Source organism: Chiloscyllium plagiosum, chromosome 15, assembly GCF_004010195.1.
Source record: "Chiloscyllium plagiosum isolate BGI_BamShark_2017 chromosome 15, ASM401019v2, whole genome shotgun sequence".
Classification (NCBI taxonomy): Eukaryota; Metazoa; Chordata; class Chondrichthyes; order Orectolobiformes; family Hemiscylliidae; genus Chiloscyllium; species Chiloscyllium plagiosum.
This window is the reverse complement of record NC_057724.1, coordinates 31966339-31984388: the sequence shown is the minus strand read 5'-3', so window position 1 is coordinate 31984388 and position 18050 is coordinate 31966339. Positions and strand designations below refer to the sequence as shown.

General features: G+C 41.0%; 1 long non-coding RNA gene across 1 annotated transcript; it reads left to right on the top strand.

The window, feature by feature from the left end:
• The first annotated feature begins 307 nt into the window (after positions 1-307).
• On the top strand, positions 308-16337 carry LOC122557206. The gene is made up of 3 exons (XR_006313768.1): positions 308-389; positions 14270-14446; positions 15672-16337. It is a non-coding gene; the product is annotated as an uncharacterized LOC122557206 (long non-coding RNA).
• The last annotated feature ends 1713 nt before the right edge of the window (positions 16338-18050 follow it).

Below are 18050 nucleotides of genomic sequence, written 5' to 3'. Positions count from 1 at the left end.
TGATTGAGAGTAAAATGATGGTAAAGGATTAAGAAATCCTGAAAGATAATATAAAGTTGTTGGGGGAGGAAGGATGAACAGATATAAGTAATGTGTTTGTCATTTGCAAGTCATATATCTTGTGATGAAACATTTGTTCAGAAATAGCATTTACATGCTTGCACCCTTAAGAGATGAAAAGACTATATCCTTTTATTTTCCATATTTTTGATTTTCTGCTCAAGTGGAAAAAGGAGGGTTTCAACATGAAGTATTGTGAAAGGAATTGTTGCACAAACCTGTGATGTTACAAACTGCAGTCCAAGATGGAGGCCTGGAGGAGCAAGCAGCAAGCTAAAGCTGCCAGGTACCCAGCCGGAGAATTTTCCACCATCTAATTTCTATCTGGGGTGAGAGAGCATAGAAAACTGCATATCAATTGTGCACGATTAGGTACTGGTGACATGTTATTGCATGCAAATGGGCCTTTCGCTGCTCACGAGCGAGATTCTCATCTCACTGTTTAAAACTTGTTTGCAATATTAGACTTTTTAATCTCTGTATCAAGAATCTCATTTTTCTAATCTTGCCGTATTTCCCCACCTGAGTCATTGTTGCACATGCTGTTTAGGGGCTGGGAATACCCATTCCCAAATTTCTGAGGCACAGCTTCTGCATGGGGCTGAACAGGTACCATGTCTCTAACAATCCTTGGGGCTTCTCCCTCTTGGACACATATCAGTGAATTGCTCACCAGGTCGTGCTCCTGGTCTACCCGAGCAAAGAATATAATTGAAGAGACAGTCTCAAGGCTGGAAAAGAGAGCAAACGTGCCAGGCTCATGCATCCTCCAAGGGTTCACAGTTTCCCTCTTCAAAGGTAATGCTGACAGAGAGGGGTTCATACTATGGCCTCCTCCATGATCTCCTGGGAGATGCCAATGCCTGCAGAAGATAAACAAATAATACCATATAGATGATAAATTCAGAACATTTTATAGAAAGCAGAACATTTTATACAGAACAATATCCCTTTGAGCACAGAGAAGAGCAAAGCGCAATATTGGACTGCTGGTCCAGTGATGTCCCCTTGTCCCCACAGGAACTGTCCCAATCTTTCCAAATCAACTCAATGGCTTCTTCCTCTAAGTGGAAGAGGATCTTGATCCCCAGCCCCCAGTAACTGGAACAAATGTTTTCTGCAATGAAGCAAAGAAAAGGACTGTGCACGGTAGGAATGGGTTTAAGGAGCAGCCAACAATTGTGCATAACTATTTGAGGTGGTGAGACATTCAGACTCGGTGAGTGGAAGAGAGAGAAAGAAGGGGAGGGGGGAGAGAGAGAGTGAGAGTGCAAGAGAGCGAGCGAGAGAGAGAGAAAGCAAGAGCGCAAGAGAGCGAGAGCGTGAGATGGTGTCACTCACCCTTGCAGATGTCGATGATTGACATTTCTCCATGTTATTTTCCACGCTTTTGATGTGGGACCTCAGTTCAGGCACTGATCCTTATCTCCGCCCAAGCCAGACACATCTGTCAGAGTGGCCTCCTGGAGCAGTTAGCCGGGAAGAGAGAGACCCTGACCATTGGCATCAATTATTTGAGGGGCTTGGACTTGTAAGGAGGCCTCACTGGAATTCTCAGAGCAGCCACTATCATACTAATGATAATGATTATCATTCGATCATTCATGAAGGATTGCTTAACTCTGTGGGTTAGTTTAGTTAGAACAGTAAAACACACTGGGATGGATTTATCCAGCAGTGGCTGTCTCATGCAGAGTGCCTCCCTGGTCCTTCTTTTACAAAAGCAAAGAGGTTCACATTTCTGGCAGATGCTGTTCAGGGCTTCAAAAATTTGAAGTTGTGCTTCCATTCTGACAGGACTCTGACATTGTGGAACAGTCAAGCAGCAGGGAAACCAGCCGCCTGTCTCACTTTCAGCACTCAGTTACCTGATTATGTAAAGACCCATCATCACAGCTGCTGTCAAAGGGTAATCACTCAAAGCAAGTGTGAAGTTGGGTGCTAGGTGCTAGGTGGGTAAAGACCAGGTAGGCAGCATGTCAGGTAGGTAAAATGCCAAGGGCACAACTGCCAAGTGATCCAGATAAGTGATGGAATGTTTAGAGTAGGTCAGCATGAATGTGAAATAATGAATCTGGCGATGATCCGGGGCTGGTGGCTGTCAGACATGGAGCAGGATGGTGGAATCTGGCAGAAAGGGTTGGGTTGTTTGGTCCTGAGGGGGTGAGGTGGTCAGGTTCTGGGTGGGGTGGGGAGGAGATGGAGATCAGGTTGGTATGTGGGTCTGGGTACAGTGGGAAAAGTCGCACTATTGTATGTACATAGTACACGGAGTTTCTAAAAGGGCACTTTATTAAAGACAGGGTACAGAGACTGTACAGAGGAAACCATTGCATTGGAAGTGGTGTCTGGCTGTCTTTAAATATGGTGTCAAAATTTTCAGCCCAGAAGGTCTCACCAGTAGTGAGAACATCCAGCTTACTCATCACATGATTCCCCAAGAAATTCAAACAATGTGCACAAATAATGAGTGGAGACATACACCATGTGAAATAACTGTCCCCATGATCGATATGATACCATCCAAAGAACTCAATGCCATATTTCAACTTCAAACTGGAAAATCTCAGCCTTCACGGAATTTTAAATCCAGCCTCACAAGCAGACTAGGGAAAAGTGAATGCGAGTTGAGAGTTTCTGTGAAACAGAACACAAAAGAATGGATTATTCCAGTTTTAGCAATGCAAAGAGCTTGTAGTGATAAGTCAGGAATTCTGTTTCTTTTTGTTAGGAAGCAAAATACTTAAAAGGAGGGAGTGATCAAGCAACCAGAACACAACCTGTCAATTAGTGGGCCCAGTCTTCAGTGACTGTAAACACAAATTGCACAGGTCCAGTATAGCTTATCTCAAGTTGCAATGTGGTGGCTATTATGGATTGCTTAATTAGAATTAATCAATGCATAGCCTGTGAAGTCAATATCCTGAGCATGACTAATCAACTGATAATTTGGCAAAAGTGCAGGGTCCAACATTTTCAGCAGCTTTTAGACTTCAACCAAGTATAGAAGTTTGTAACTCTCTCGTGGGAGCATACAGCACAGTATTTGTTTTTCTGAACTTTTAAAAGTGCTGACTCATGCAGTTATACAGCCACCTGCATCCCACAATCACCTCATCTAAGTGATTGTATTTTATTTGCAAGTTCAACAATAAGTGTTGCCATGTTGTTTGATAGTAATCATATTTAGTCAGGAACAATTTAAACCTGGTATTCGCTTGCAAGCCCTCAATTTGAACTCTGGGCTAATGTTAGTTGGAGGGGAAGGAGGGTAAATTGGAAACTCACCTGTTGCTCAGGTCCCATTAATTTATGCTGAGTTCTGGGAGGATCTCAGAGTCATACAGCATGGAAATGGGACCTTTGGTCCAACAAGTCCATGCTGAACATAATCCCAAACTAAACTTTCCCCACCTGTCTGCTCCTGGCCCATATCCCTCCAAGCCTTTTCCATTCATGTACTTATCCAAGTCTCTTTTAAATGTTGTAATTTGGCCCACATTGACCATTTTCTCAGAAAGATCATTCCACACGCGAACCACCCTCGGTGTAAAAAGATTTGTCCCTCATGTCTCTTTTTAAATTTCTCTCCTCTCACTGGTCAAGATGGCAGCAGAGGAGGACTCTCCAAATGGAGCTCCCCCGCTCCTTCTGATCCTTCTCTTTGTTTTTGTTCTTTTCCCCCTTTGGTTTCTTGGCAAGTTTTGGCCTGGTCTCTCGGTGGTTCGTCGCAGGTCACAGGTCTCTGCCTGGTCTCTCAGAGGCTTGTGGCAGATCTCAGCCTGGTTTCCCCACAACTCTTGGGGGTGTTTCAGCTGAGCGTGAGTCGACCCTACCTAGGCAAGTTCCTAGGTCACCAGGGGAGCCGGCAGCTTCAGCAGCACCAACCGTATCTGTGGTGGCGACAACAAGAACAGACAGCAGAGTGAGATAAGTGGTGGGCTCATCAAAGACAGTTCAACTTTTAACTTATTCCTTGACTTTCCTAGTTTAAACTACAAAATATGTTATTGTAAACTGCATTACCTATTTCTTTACTTCATAGAATAGTAGAAAAATGATGCTTAACTTTTTAACTTGCATTCTCTAACTACTTTGTACCTAGGTTGTTATATACTTAAGTACCTTGGTATCTAAGATGGCACCACGTGTGGCAGCATTATACCATTTTTTACTGAACTCCTGTACGAGAGTATACGTGACAATAAAATAGAGTCAGAGATGTACAGCATGGAAACAGACCTTCGGTCCAACCCGTCCACGCCGACCAGATATCACAACCCAACCTAGTCCCACCTGCCAGCACCCGGCCCATATCCCTCCAAACCCTTCCTATTCATATACCCATCCAGATGCCTTTTAAAATGTTGCAATTGTACCAGCCTCCACCACTTCCTCTGGCAGCTCATTCCATACACGTACCACCCTCTGCGTGAAAAAGTTGCCCCTTAGGTCTCTTTTATATCTTTCCCCTCACCCTAAACCTATGCCCTCTAGTTCTGGACTCCCCGACTCCGGGGAAAAGACTTGGTCTATTTATAGAGGTTTACAAAATTATAAGGTCACCCCTCAGCCTCCGACACTCCAGGGAAAACAGCCCCAGCCTGTTCAGCCTCTCCCTATTAGCTCAAATCCTCCAACCCTGGCAACATCCTTGTAAATCTTTTCTGAACCCTTTCAAGTTTCACAACATCTTTCTGATAGAAGGAGACCAGAATTGCACACAATGTTCCAACAGTGGCCTAACGAATGTCCTGTACAGCCACACATGACATTTCAATTCCTGTACTCAATACTCTGACCACTAAAAGAAAGCATATCAAACGCCTTCTTCACTATCCTATCTACCTGCGACTCCACTTTCAAGGAGCTATGAATCTGCACTCCAAGGTCTCTTTGTTCAGCAACACTCCCTAGGACCTTACCATTAAGTGTATAAGTCCTGCTAAGATTTGCTTTCCCAAAATGCAGCTCCTCGCATTTATCTGAATTAAACTCAATCTGCCACTTCTCTGCCCATTGGCCCATCTCGTCCAGATCCTGTTGTACTCTGAGGTAACCTTCTTTGCTGTCCAGTATACCTCCAATTTTGGTGGCATTTGCAAACTTACTAACTGTACCTCTTATGCCAGCATCCAAATCACTTATGTAAATGACAAAAAGTAGAGGACCCAGCACCAATCCTTGTGACATTCCACTGGTCACAGGCCTCCAGTCTGAAAAACAACCCTCCACCACCACCCTCTGTCTTCTATCTTTCAGCCAGTTCTGTCTCCAAATGGCCAGTTCTCCCTTTATTCCGTGAGATCTAACCTTGCTAATCAGTCTCACATGGTGTGCCCCTTAGTCTTGAAATTCCATTGGAAGAAAAGAGGGGAAGGGGGAGAATCCAGGGCAGTGGAGATTTAAGATGTTTTTGGTAGCACTGGAAATGCACATAAATAAAATCAAAACACAGAATGCTGGACATCAGACATAAAAACAGAATGCTGGAGGGATTGGTAGCATCCGTGGAGAGAAAATAGTTAACATTTCATATCTGTTCGGACTTTCCTTCAGAACATGATGCTCCTCCTGGCCCCAGCGAGGGAAGTAGGAACATTTTCCTGTTTTGGTCTGTTCAACTTCTTGGAAGTTACAAAATATTTACAGCCTGGAGGAGAATCTTCAACCGCTTCCTCAGATTGTTTGAGTTAAAGTTGAGTCAATGCGCAATCATATCATCGTTACCTAAAGAAGAATGTCACCTGCTTTAGATGGCATCCAGGAACTCAGCATGAAACCACTCTGGATGGTAATGTCTGAGGTGCTTAAGCAAGGAAGCACACAGTTTTAACAAGCCATTCACTTGGACAGCTCGAGATAAAACAGTTCTGTTAGATCACACATGAACTCTTCAGCAGGATTGATTAGTTAGCAATCAAGAGGAGGAAATGGAGATGTTTTGCTTCTCCTGAGCCCTGACTAATTCAAGGTTTCTATCAACTGAGATCCACATTGGCAATTAGTTTTTTCATCTGATTCGTCTACATGACTGATAAAAAATAGAACAGCCAAAGTAATGCCAACCTTCTGTGTACACTAACTTATAAAGGTAAAGCTGCCATAGTACCAGAGGGCCTTAATTTTGCTCTCTCATTAGAAAGGGACGTCTGCTGGTGGTTTAACCTAAGGAGCCGTCTTGGTGCAGTGGTAATGACCCTACTCCTGAAAAAGGAGGCCTAGGTTCAAGGCTCACCCAGTTGTGTAGTAACATCTCTGAACAGGTTATTTTGAAAAATTGGTTAATTAAAAAAAGTGTCACCATACCTCAGATGATGAGGTTGAGAAGATAGAAGCTTAGCTAGGATGGCTGAATTGCTGGTTTACAATGCAAAGTGATGCCAACAGCATGGGTTCAAATCCCGTATTAACTTGTATCATTGCAATCACAATCTGTGCTGTACATTTCTCTTTACTTGTAATTTTTTCAGACATGTTACAATTTGCAGAAGAACACAATGCAATTATGCTCTCAAAAGAAAATGGCATATTTCAGAAAAGCTAATCCAAAAGCTTATTGGCTTAACATAAAGCTGACGCACACAAAAATAAGTTAAATAATAACTCTTTCCAATTTTCTCTAGCAGTAGGCATTGTGCCAGAGGACTGGAGCTGGAGGACAGCATACTTGTACAATTGTTTAAGCAAGGGAGAAAGAGATAAATTGAGTAATTAAAGACCAGTCATCCTAATTTCATCAGGAAAATCAGTGTCGCTGTGGAAGGAGGACATTCAGCCCATCATGACTGCACCCATGTTCTAAGTGAGCATCATGACTTAGAGTGGGAGAATGGCACTTTCTCCATACCACTGCATGTTATTTCTATTTAAGTAATCACTTAATGCCTTCTTGAGCTCCTAATTATACCTGATTCTACCATGATCCCAGATAACACATTCCAAACCCAAACCACTCACTTGTGAAGTCACACACTGCGAGTCACTTGGCAGGGGTGGGATTGTCAGTGGTGAGTCGGGGTGGGGTAGCTTATAATTGTTTGCAGGAGGTAGTGTAGGTTTCTGAATTTTAACTTTTTCTGGTCAACAATTAGCTTAACTGAAATTGAACCCTCTATAATGTCCCATCTTTACTGGACACGTTCGGAGGGTTCTCAGTGTAGGGGAGTTACGTATGGAAAACTCAATTGCCCCAGGCAACTCTCATGGTGTCAGCTACATCCAGGATTCTGCATGGTCCCAAAGTACAACTCCAGACTGTGCTGTTCCAAAGATGCTCTGGCCATCAGAATATCTGAGCCATTGTTTGCAGAGGTTTCTCCACAGATGTTAAATGACTGGTTAATCCTTACATCCTTGTACAGGTGCACAATCCTTTATCCAAAATGCTCGGGACCAGCTGGTTTTCAGAATTCAAAATTTTTCAAATTTCAGAATAAGTGACAATTTGATGGTGAAACTTTAAAAAAACTTATTGGAGGAGCAAACTCACTGAGTAAAATGGGTCTTGAGATAGAATTGAGGCCTGCCAGTGCTGGTCCACAACTCTCCCAGGTCGTATCTGAGTGACATACATCGAGTGGGTGTCGACTTGGGTTAACTGTTTGCCAAACAACCTTGTTAATAAGAAAAAAACATCACAAAAAAACCTTCAGACTTCAGTGTTTTTCAGATTTCGGATAAAGGGTTGTCTATCCGTACAAGCAAAATTGTAACATTTGTGACTCTTCAGTCCTATGGCACCACTCCCAAATCTGGATGTAGATTTGCTCTCTGAGCTGGAAGGTTCATTTCCGGACGTTTCGTCACCCCACTAGATAACATCTTCAGTGGGCCTCTGGGCGAAGTGCTTCATCTGGAGGCCCACTGAAGATGTTACCTAGTACGGTGACGAAACGTCTGGAAATAAACCTTCCCGCTCAGCGGGCAAACCTACATCCAAAACCTCAACCTGAGCTACAAATCATCTCAAAACTCACTACCACTCCCAAATATTAAAAGACAAGGATCAGTGCTTCTGAAATTTCCAATCTTATTTCCTTAAATGTTCTTGGATGCATCATATCTGTTCTAGTGTTCTGTCAATTTTAAGTACCAACGGCTTATCCATTATCCTTACGAATCCTCATAGTGACTGAGTTTCCTTTATTGCCTGAGTTAGGTTTAGAGTTTCTCTGGGAAAGACAGACGCAAAATATTTATTTAATACCCCAGCCATCCACCTTCCCATACTCTCATTTGGAAATCCCTATTTGGCCCTAGTCTTATTTGTAAGAGCCCTTTTATTATTTAAGTGCCTGTAGAAGACTTTGGGATTCTCCTTTATCTTAGCTGCCAGTCATTTTTTCCATAATTCTTCTTTTATTTGTTTTTTTACCTCATTTTTGGTTCTTGATTGTATTTTCTACCCAATACCTCCCACAAGCACTTGTTTTCTTCTTTATCTTAATTCTAATTCAGGACAAAATTAGAAGGGACAGAATAAAATTGATTTAAGGGGGTGATCATGCCTGTGTCACGTCATTGAATTTTTCAAGAGGTACAGAAGAGGGTTGAAGAGGGTAGTGCATTCAAAACAGTTGTTAGAAATGAGAGTTTAAAGATATGTGTGTTTTAAACTGTCTCCTTTAGTTCTGCAATAGCAACAAGCAAATATGATCTGGTTACCATGGGGAACATGGGCCAGATTAAGTTTTATTGAAAATCAGGTGCTGGGTTTAACATCCGAACACAAAGGTAAATACAGCTGACCTGCATTACAGAATTACTGACTCAGAAATGCAAGACAGAGAGGGGGAACAGTGTGTCCTGGACGGACACACACAGATAGGCAGAAAAACAAACAGAAGGACAGCAAGTGTTGTGAATGACAGAAGGTACAGGAAGTTTCCTGACAGCCACCAGTCAAAACATTAGTGTGAACCTAGTGATTCAAAAGGCAAGAGCTGTGAAGATTTAAAGACATCAGAAGATTCTGGCCTGGCCAGAAAGAAAATAGTATCATTGCAGTGAGTTTCGTGGCTCCAAATTGTTTCTCAAATAGTTGAAAGCTGAATGTACTTTTGATGGACACTGGTTGTGATGATATAGCAAAATAGGAACATGGAAACAGAAGGTGGCCATTCGGCTTCTACAGCCTGTTCCATCATTCAATGACAACATGGCTAATTTATGGTCTAACTCCATATCCTTAATACTTTTGTTGAACAAAACATTATCTACCTCTATTTGGAATGCAAGATGGGGAGAAATGAGGGTTTTAAAAGCTGGGAGTGGCTTGGATTGTTTTTTGTAAGGACCACAGCTTTTTTTATTTAATTCAATTATTGAATGTGGGCATCACTGCACCAATTATTTATTGTCCAGAGTCTGGAGTCACATGTAGGCCAGATCAGGTAAGGACAACAGTTTCCTTACCTAAAAGACATGAGTAAACCAGATGTGTTTTTCCCCCAACAATTGGCAATGGATTCATGCCCATAATTCGCCTCTTACTTCCAGGTTTTTTTTATTGAATTCAAATTCTACCATCAACCCTAGTGGGATTTGAACCCAGGTCCCCAGAACATTGCCTGGGTCTCTGGGTTGATAATCTAATAACAATACCATTCGGCCATTGCTTCCTTAAGTTCTGCTGAGTGTGGTGAAATCCATAAGTACGCACAAAATTGTCAGTCATATTCAAAATTTAATGGTGATATCTTTTTATAGTTTATCTTATTAGTTGTCTAAAAAATGTTGAGTCAATGATTTTAGTTTGATGCTTAAAAATCTTAAAAAGATGAAATTTTGTTGCATGATCATTTTGCTCCAGTTATCACAAATTCAATCTCTTTTCAAACATCAGTCCCTACAGGGATTATAAAATGTTTATCTGAATTTTAACATTATTTACTTAGCAGACTGCTCAGAGGTCCAAGTCAAATTGACAAGTTGGACCCAAAATTAGCTCAGAGGCAGGAAACCCAGGGTAAGTTTCAACTTTTGTGACTGAAAGACGACTTCCTGAGGGGGTTTCATAGGGCTCAGTGTGAGATCTCTATATCCATAATCTGGACTTGAATAGAAGGATGCATGATTAAGAAGTTTGCTTACAAAAGAAAAAAAATCATGTGGTTGATAGTGAAGAAGAAAACTGTAGCGAACAGCAAGTTATTAATGGTCCAGTCAGGTATCGAATGGAATTCAATCTGGAGAAATGTGACATGGCATTTGGAGAAGGCAAGTTGGGCTGCTGTAGGTGCGGCGCTCCGAAAGCTAGTGCTTCCAAATAACCTGTTGGACTATAACCTGGTGTTGATTTTTAACTTCGTGCATCCAATCCATTCCTGAAGAAGGGCTCATGCCTGAAACGTCGATTCTCCTGCTCCTTGGATGTTGCCTAACCTGCTGCGCTTTTCCAGCAACACATTTTCTGCACCCAATCCAACACTGGCACCTCCAAATCATGAGAAACAGAGGAAGTTTGAGTCCTCAGATCACTGAAGGTGGCTAGACAGATTAATAAGTGATCAAGGAGGTTTATGGGATACTGTATTAGCCAAGATACAGAATAGAAAAGTTAGGAAGTTATGTGGGAATTGTGTATATAAAAAAACTAGTTCAGCCACAGGGCAGTATAGCATGCAGTCAGCTCACTGCACTATATGAAAGGTAGGATTACATTAGAGAGGGTGGAAAAGAGGTTTCTGAGAATTTTGCCTGGATCAAAGAATAAAAGTTATGAGGAAAGATTGGATAGGCTAGGAATATGTTTTGCTCTTTGGAACAGAGGAGATCTAATTCTGAAATACAGAAATTATGAAAGTTTTAAACAGTGTGAATAGGAAAAGTACAAGATATTCCCTCAATTAAGAAATCCAATACTGTATCGAGAGTTTTAAATTCAGGGCAAGAGACAGAAGGAATAGAGAGGATTTGAAGGGAATCTCTCTCTAGATCATTCAACAAATTGGTTCAGTCAGTTCAATAGGTGATAAATGGTTTATGGTAGTTGGAAGAAATGACTACAGAAAGAACACATCAAATTAAAGTGTACCATGACCTGTATGAAGTGGTTCAAAATGGCACTCCAAATGAAGCCCTCAGAATTACAGTTAAGGTTATATGATGACACCACACTCAGCTTACTTAGAGCCCAATGCAAAGACAAGAACAAAGATCTGGAGTTCCAGACTATAGATGATAAACAAATGCCACTCATCTTAGCCAAAGCAAATCAATTATTAACCTCAACATACCAAAAGAGATTTGAAATGACCTGCAGTGACTGAACTATTTGATCACAGGCCAGATCGTAGAGTCCTGAAGAAGGGTTACACCTGAAACGTCGACTTCTGCACTTCTGATACTGCCTGGCTTGCTGTGTTTTTCCAGCCTCCTTTCAGTCTACTTTAGATTCCAGCATTTGCAGTTTTTGTTTTAATCAGATCCAAGAGTAGTACAGCAATATGTTTATGGGTATAGGATGGTCCCCTGGCATATATCATTTCAACATTGATGAGAATGCAAAGGCAATTCAGCAACTGCTTAAGAAAGTTTCAGCTGCCCTCAAAGTCAGTTTGAAAGGCAAGATAGAAGAGCTGGAAAAGAAGGGAGTAATCAAGAAAGAGACAACTACAGAATGGATTGACAGTGTAGTAGCATTGAAATAACCTGGACAGCTAAGAGTATTAATCAAAAACAATACAACTAAAGCTCTGAAATTCTCTCACTACCCCATGCCCACCATTGAAGGAATTTTGCCACAATTTCCAAAGGCAGAAATCGTCATTTATGGCAAAGATATGTAGATTTTTGAACAGTAAAGAAATTAAGGGCTGTGGTGAGCAGACGGGTAAGCGGAGCTCAGTCCACGGAAAGATTAGCCGTGACCTTATTGAATGGTGGAGCTGGCTCAATTGGCCAGATGGCCTATTCCTGCCCGTATTCGTTATGTCCTTACGTACATTAATTCTAGATACTAAGGATGGTTACTGGCAAGATGGATAAAAACAATGACTTTCTAACTATGTTCTTGATACCTTGGGAGATACAGCTGGTTGCACATGCCATTTGGCATTTCCATGGCTGCAAACAACATAAGATTTTCCATGATTGTTTCAGAAGTTCTAGTAGATGATCTGCTTGTTTAAGGATGCAGACAGAATAGAAGAAGCTGTACCACAAAAAAGTGTTTTGGGGCCACTGCTGTTTGTCATCTTTATAAATGACCTGGATGAGGGTGCAACCCAACAAATACATAGAGTTAGACCCCATTTACCACCCCCAAGAAAAAGAACAGGAAGTGACTTCACCACAGGAAATGACATCACCAACCCAAAGAAACCCAAACAAAAATAGAAAGCAGGACTTATCAGCCGTGCTTCTTCTGAACCCCACTTAAGATGTTACCTAGTAGAGTGGTGAAACGCCTGGAAATAAACCTTCCAGCTCAATGAGCAAACGTACATCCAGGCATATGGTGTGTTAGCTATTATTGGTAGAGGGAGTGAGTTTGAGAACCATGAGGTCATGTTGCTGCTGAACAAAACTCTGGTGTAGGCGCACTCCCAGTTCTGGTCACTGCATTATAGGAAGGACAGAAATAGGACAGATGTGAGAGATAGTTTCTTTACTCAGAGTAATAGGGGTCTGGAATGCCCTGCCTGCAACAATAGTAGACACTCCAACTTTAAGGGCATTTGAATAGTCATTAGATAAACATATGATTGATAATGGAATGGGGTAATTTAGATGGATTTCAGCATAGTTTCACAGGTCAGCGCAACATCGAGGGCCGAAGGGCCTGTACTGCACTGTAATGTTCTATAAAAAGCAACATTCATTAAATTCAAGAAACTTCCAATAACAATGCCAGTGCTGCTATGCTCTGATGTAAATGAACAAGTTACCCTGTAAGGAGCTAAGATTTGGAACCACACGAATCCTGCAAGGACACAATCTATAATTGCATCCAGAGCAACCATGCAAGTAACTGATGCTACACTCAGATCAACAATGAGTGACTGGCCACTGTCTTTGCTTGTGAACATTTTTATCAATACTTACTTGGAATTTGCAGTCATGTTTGACCACAAGCTACTTCAAAGCATTTTCTCCACACTATCTGCTCTAAAGCATTTACAAAAAAAAAGATATTATAGTTACTAGAGCTATTATCTAGGTGTGATGTACAAGTAAGGGAAATAGATAGATCACTGGCATGCTGTCTCATGAAGAAAGTAAAGGATGCTATGTCAGAGTGTGAAATCTTCCAGATCCAAGGTGAAGCAGCAGTCTGCGTATTCTGAAACAACCACTCAACAGAGACGTTGAAATGAACAGAGAAATACCTTGCTAAAATCAAGCAAACTAAACAATCACAGACAACTCTCCAAGTGTTGGGAGAGTATTGATGAAAGGATGGCCTGAAAGCAGCAAGGACACTCATGCTCACAAATGTGTATTGGCATACAGAGATTAATTTACAACTCAAGATAGCATATTGTAAAAAGAAATAAGAGTCATTAGTCCCACAGGTCCACAGCACCTCAACAATGAAAATAGAACAGTTACTTTGATATCAAATACAACACTCCCTGGAAAAGGAACATCACCCAGATGGGCAATGAGTGACAATGCATACAGTTAAGAGACTGGCACAATTTGTATGTGCAAACCATATGTACAGACCACAGAGACTGACAAACAGCTGTGAGAAATATGTTAGGTATAACACACTGGGTAACTTGGATAACTCAGTATAAAAGATAATGCTTGCACAAGTTTTTTTGTATGGAAAGTAGAATGTTCCACTAGAAATTAAATGTTATTCTAATTTGTCTCCTGGCATGATGTACTTCCTAGCTTACCATATTCGTGTGACCTTAACCATCAGGTACTCATTGCATTTAACAATCAATTCAGTGAAAACATTGCACATGCAAAACAGTTGTCTTATGAGCTCATAACTAGATACTTGGAGGACTTATTAATTAAACGGCCATTGTACATTGGTTTGTGGAGCTGTTTTCAAATCCTAACAACCTGCCACTCAGCCAAGAACCTCTCAAAAATATCGTTTGTGAATTTTTGTACAGTCACAGGTTGTGGATTTAGCCTCAATATTTACTGGAAGTGTAGTTAAGGAGGGGAAATAAAGAGAGGCCAGCAATAGGAGGCAACATCACTCTTGGTAACAGGGCCTCATTGTTATTTGCCTCTCCAGTTGCCTGGCAGTCAGTGGGACTGAGTGTGATTGGAAAGCAAGCAATACAGGAGGCTACAACGGAGGACAAACTTGTACAGTTCCCAGCATGGGTGGTGGAAGTCGTCAGAAGGAATGGAGAACGATAGAGACACCAAGATCATGTGTAGTGAAGGAGAAGAACTGTCAACTATAATTGTAAGTATTCATTCTGGGGTGAAAGGTTGAGCACTCCTTATAGAATATGCTTTAAGGATAACTAAAAGTGCTATCTCATCACCATATCATTGGCAGGTTACTAAAGCCCTGGAAAACACAGTCCAGCAGCTATTAAATTAAAATCAGGCTTCCAACCAAGCTGTGCAGAGTGATTTTAACAAAGTGCCCTGCCTCTGTTAGATTGGAAATGTGTGCGCAACACAGCCTACTGTCATAGAGACAGTTTGTATATGAAAGCCAGGGAGTGCTTTTTAAAAATTTTATATCTAAAAGTCTCCCATTAGTTGGGGTCTTCGGCAGGGCTTATGGTAAAGCTTTTAATTCTGGCCACAATGTTCAATATAATGGCCAAAGAGGAGTTTAAATTAACATTTTCTTTACAGAATCATTGTACTCTACCTTCAAATAAATCAGAACAAATAAAGACTGCTTCCAACAATGTCAGTACAATACAATCCTGATTGACTCCAGAATAATGAGAAAAATTCACCTCTTTGGGAATATCTTAGAGCTTTCTGAAGTAACAGGGTCAGCTCATTCACCTTGTGACATGCTAACCACTTCAAAATTGCAATTGATTGTGGTACTATCCAGTAAATGTAGCATAAAAATTCATTTGGAGCAATAAGGAGATGTAATATGTAATCAATTGAGAACCTAAAAAGTAAAACGAAATTCGTGGATCCAGTGCCAAGTGCTTAGTCACTGGGAGTTGTCATATTTATACTTCAGTATCCTGAATTATTTACACACTACATCTTTGTTCTTTCTAAGAACAAAACTGTAAATGTGCCAGTTGGAGTGAATCAACAAAGTCAATCAACCATTAACAGATAAAATGTTGGAAATATCTGCAAGTCAGGTAGCATTGGTGGAGAGTTATCACTTCAAAGAAAGTTCATGAGAACAGAAACTGGACAATTAACCTGCAACGGGAGCTTTAATTCTCTCTCGTTAGCTGTTTCCAAATCTGCTAATTGGAGGTCAGAGTTATACAGCATGGAAACAGATCCTTCAGTTCAACCTGCCTGTGCTGACCAGACATCCTAAACTGATCTTGACCCCTTTGCCAGCATTTGGCCCATATCCCTCCAAACTCTTCCTATTCATAGACCAATCTAGGCATCTTTTAAATGTTGTAATCGTACTTGCATCCACCACCTCCTCTGGTAACCCATTCTTCATTTTTGATTTTCTTTAAAAGCAATTCCAAGAACAGTGCAAAAACTTACAAAACAGTAATTGCTGATCCAAGAAAGCAAGGAAATCAGCTCCAGCACGGAAAAAAAAACCTCAAAAGAAAACCAGCAGCATTTACAGCCACAATCCTCTCCAGTCCACCATTTTATTGTTTGTCTATTGCTGTTTCAGATGTTACTATCCTCTGATGCAATATTAGATAAAGCCTGTTCCAAATACACAAAGAATGAACATTTTGTACAGTGTAGTATTCCAAACACCCATTTCCATAGCCACTGATTCAGCAGCCAATTCAAATAAGCTCAGACATGCAAAGATAATGAATACTGGACTGTCAAAGGCATTGATAAAGAATGTTAACAACTCTCTGAATAAAGCATATTTAAAAATCCTTATCAGCATATAATATATCCTCAGCTTATTCTCACGGGTAAAGAAATTATTTATTGCCCATTTCCATTAGCCCTTGAACAGGTGAGTTCAGTTTTCTTCCTGAACCACTGCAGTCCACATGGAAGGTATCCTCCATTCAACAGAGTGTTAGTAAATTGTGTAGGACCATTGCCAAAAACGAAAGGGCGACACTGGTATATGCACACAATTCTGGATATGACAACCTGATTTCCAAACTTTGAGGATAATTACAGCTAAGATGGTCACCCTTTTCAAGGGAGGATTTTTAAATTAATAGTAAAGTTAGAATGTAAACAGAGTTTTTTTGTATATTTTTGTCAATAAACTTGATTACACATTGATATCAGATGCTATATATTAATGCTCTAAAAATATATCCATAAGTTGTATTTATACATTAATAATATATTAATTGCATATATTGATATGTGTTCGATCTTAAGCATTTACCTGATATCTGGCACTAAATGCTATGAGATACTGAGGTTCGACACCCATACCTAAGGCAAAATCTGGTCCTTCCACAATCTCAATGGTTGCTTCTTGGCAATTTAACAATAGGAATAGCATTACTTACATAAAAGTGAGATGTTGTCCCATCTCAGGAGGAATCCCATTTTATTCCACCTTATGCCAACTGCCAGTCTGATTGGTAAGATGGCTGGCAGTTCTGTTTCCAGTGTAGCCAGTGATGGACAGTACTACTATGGTTAGGAGCCCACATAAGTCGTGGGCCAGCCTTCTAAGCATGATGAGGGGGCCAGGTTCAAGAGGCCGGGGGAGGTTAAAGGCCTGACCTGGAGGTATGCTTCCTAGAGGCTCTGTTTGATCATTCCCCAAAAAAGAGGGCCCTTTTACCTGACAACAGCTATGCAAGTAAAGCATAAGATCCCCATCACCACCATCAGAGACAGTAAAATACTAGGAATGGTGGCACAAAGCCCTCAAGTAGTAAATATGGCCATTTTGTTCATAGAAAGTGTTTCCCTAGAGAATTCCTAATGACCTTACATTTTGTGAAGAATGACAACATCAAAACTAAGAGTACCATCTCTCAAACTCCAGTAACTTCTAATACACTTGATGTTTCTTTAAAGTTAAATAGAATGTTTCTGTACTTGCTGGATCACATTCCTCTGAACATCCAGACCCAAGGCTTTGTAAAGAATAAATCCAAGAAGCCTAGAGTTATTCAGCTACTTTAAAATTACTGACAATAAAGTTCAATGTATTTTTAACCAGATGGAAATTCTACTTAGCCCAAAACTGTAATTTACAGTGGTATTAGCTGAGAACAGTTAATGTTAGTGCCCTGGAGACTCAAGTAGGTCCAACAACAGTTGACAGCAGGTTTGACTTTTGCATCGGCGAGGCAGTCCTAGCACTGGCTCATGGCTGCTGCGGCAGAGGTAAGTATTGGTTCTCGACAATGTCCAGCATGAATTCATGGAGGTGCCTGCCTAGGCGAGTTTGAACCTGCCAAGACTTGATTCTTCTGCATCTTGCTCTCCATTATCAGGGACTCTGAATTGCATGTCAGATGACGTATATTTATTACATTCCTCAGTATAATGTGATGAAAGACAAGACCCGATGGTATCAGCAATGGCCACATCGATGAGGGGAGTCTGAAGTGGCATCGGTAGCATCCACATTGGTGAGGCAAGATGGCACTGAAGAGTGGGCAACTTTTGTTCCAATGGTGACATGGCTAAGGGGACTTGTGTCTGGTCACCAGGCCCCTGGCCCACTTAACAAGGACAATGGCAAAGTTGGGCACTTATTCTTTATTTCTTCCCTTTTAATGCCTTTATATTCTATGTTTTGTTTTATTTTACCGTGTCTTAAGATAGTGCTGGAAAGTGGCGACACTATAGAATGCTTTTCACTGTACTTTGTAACAAAATATGTGACAATAAATAAATCACATCAAACATAGTTCCTTGAAAGTGGCGCCACAGATAGACAG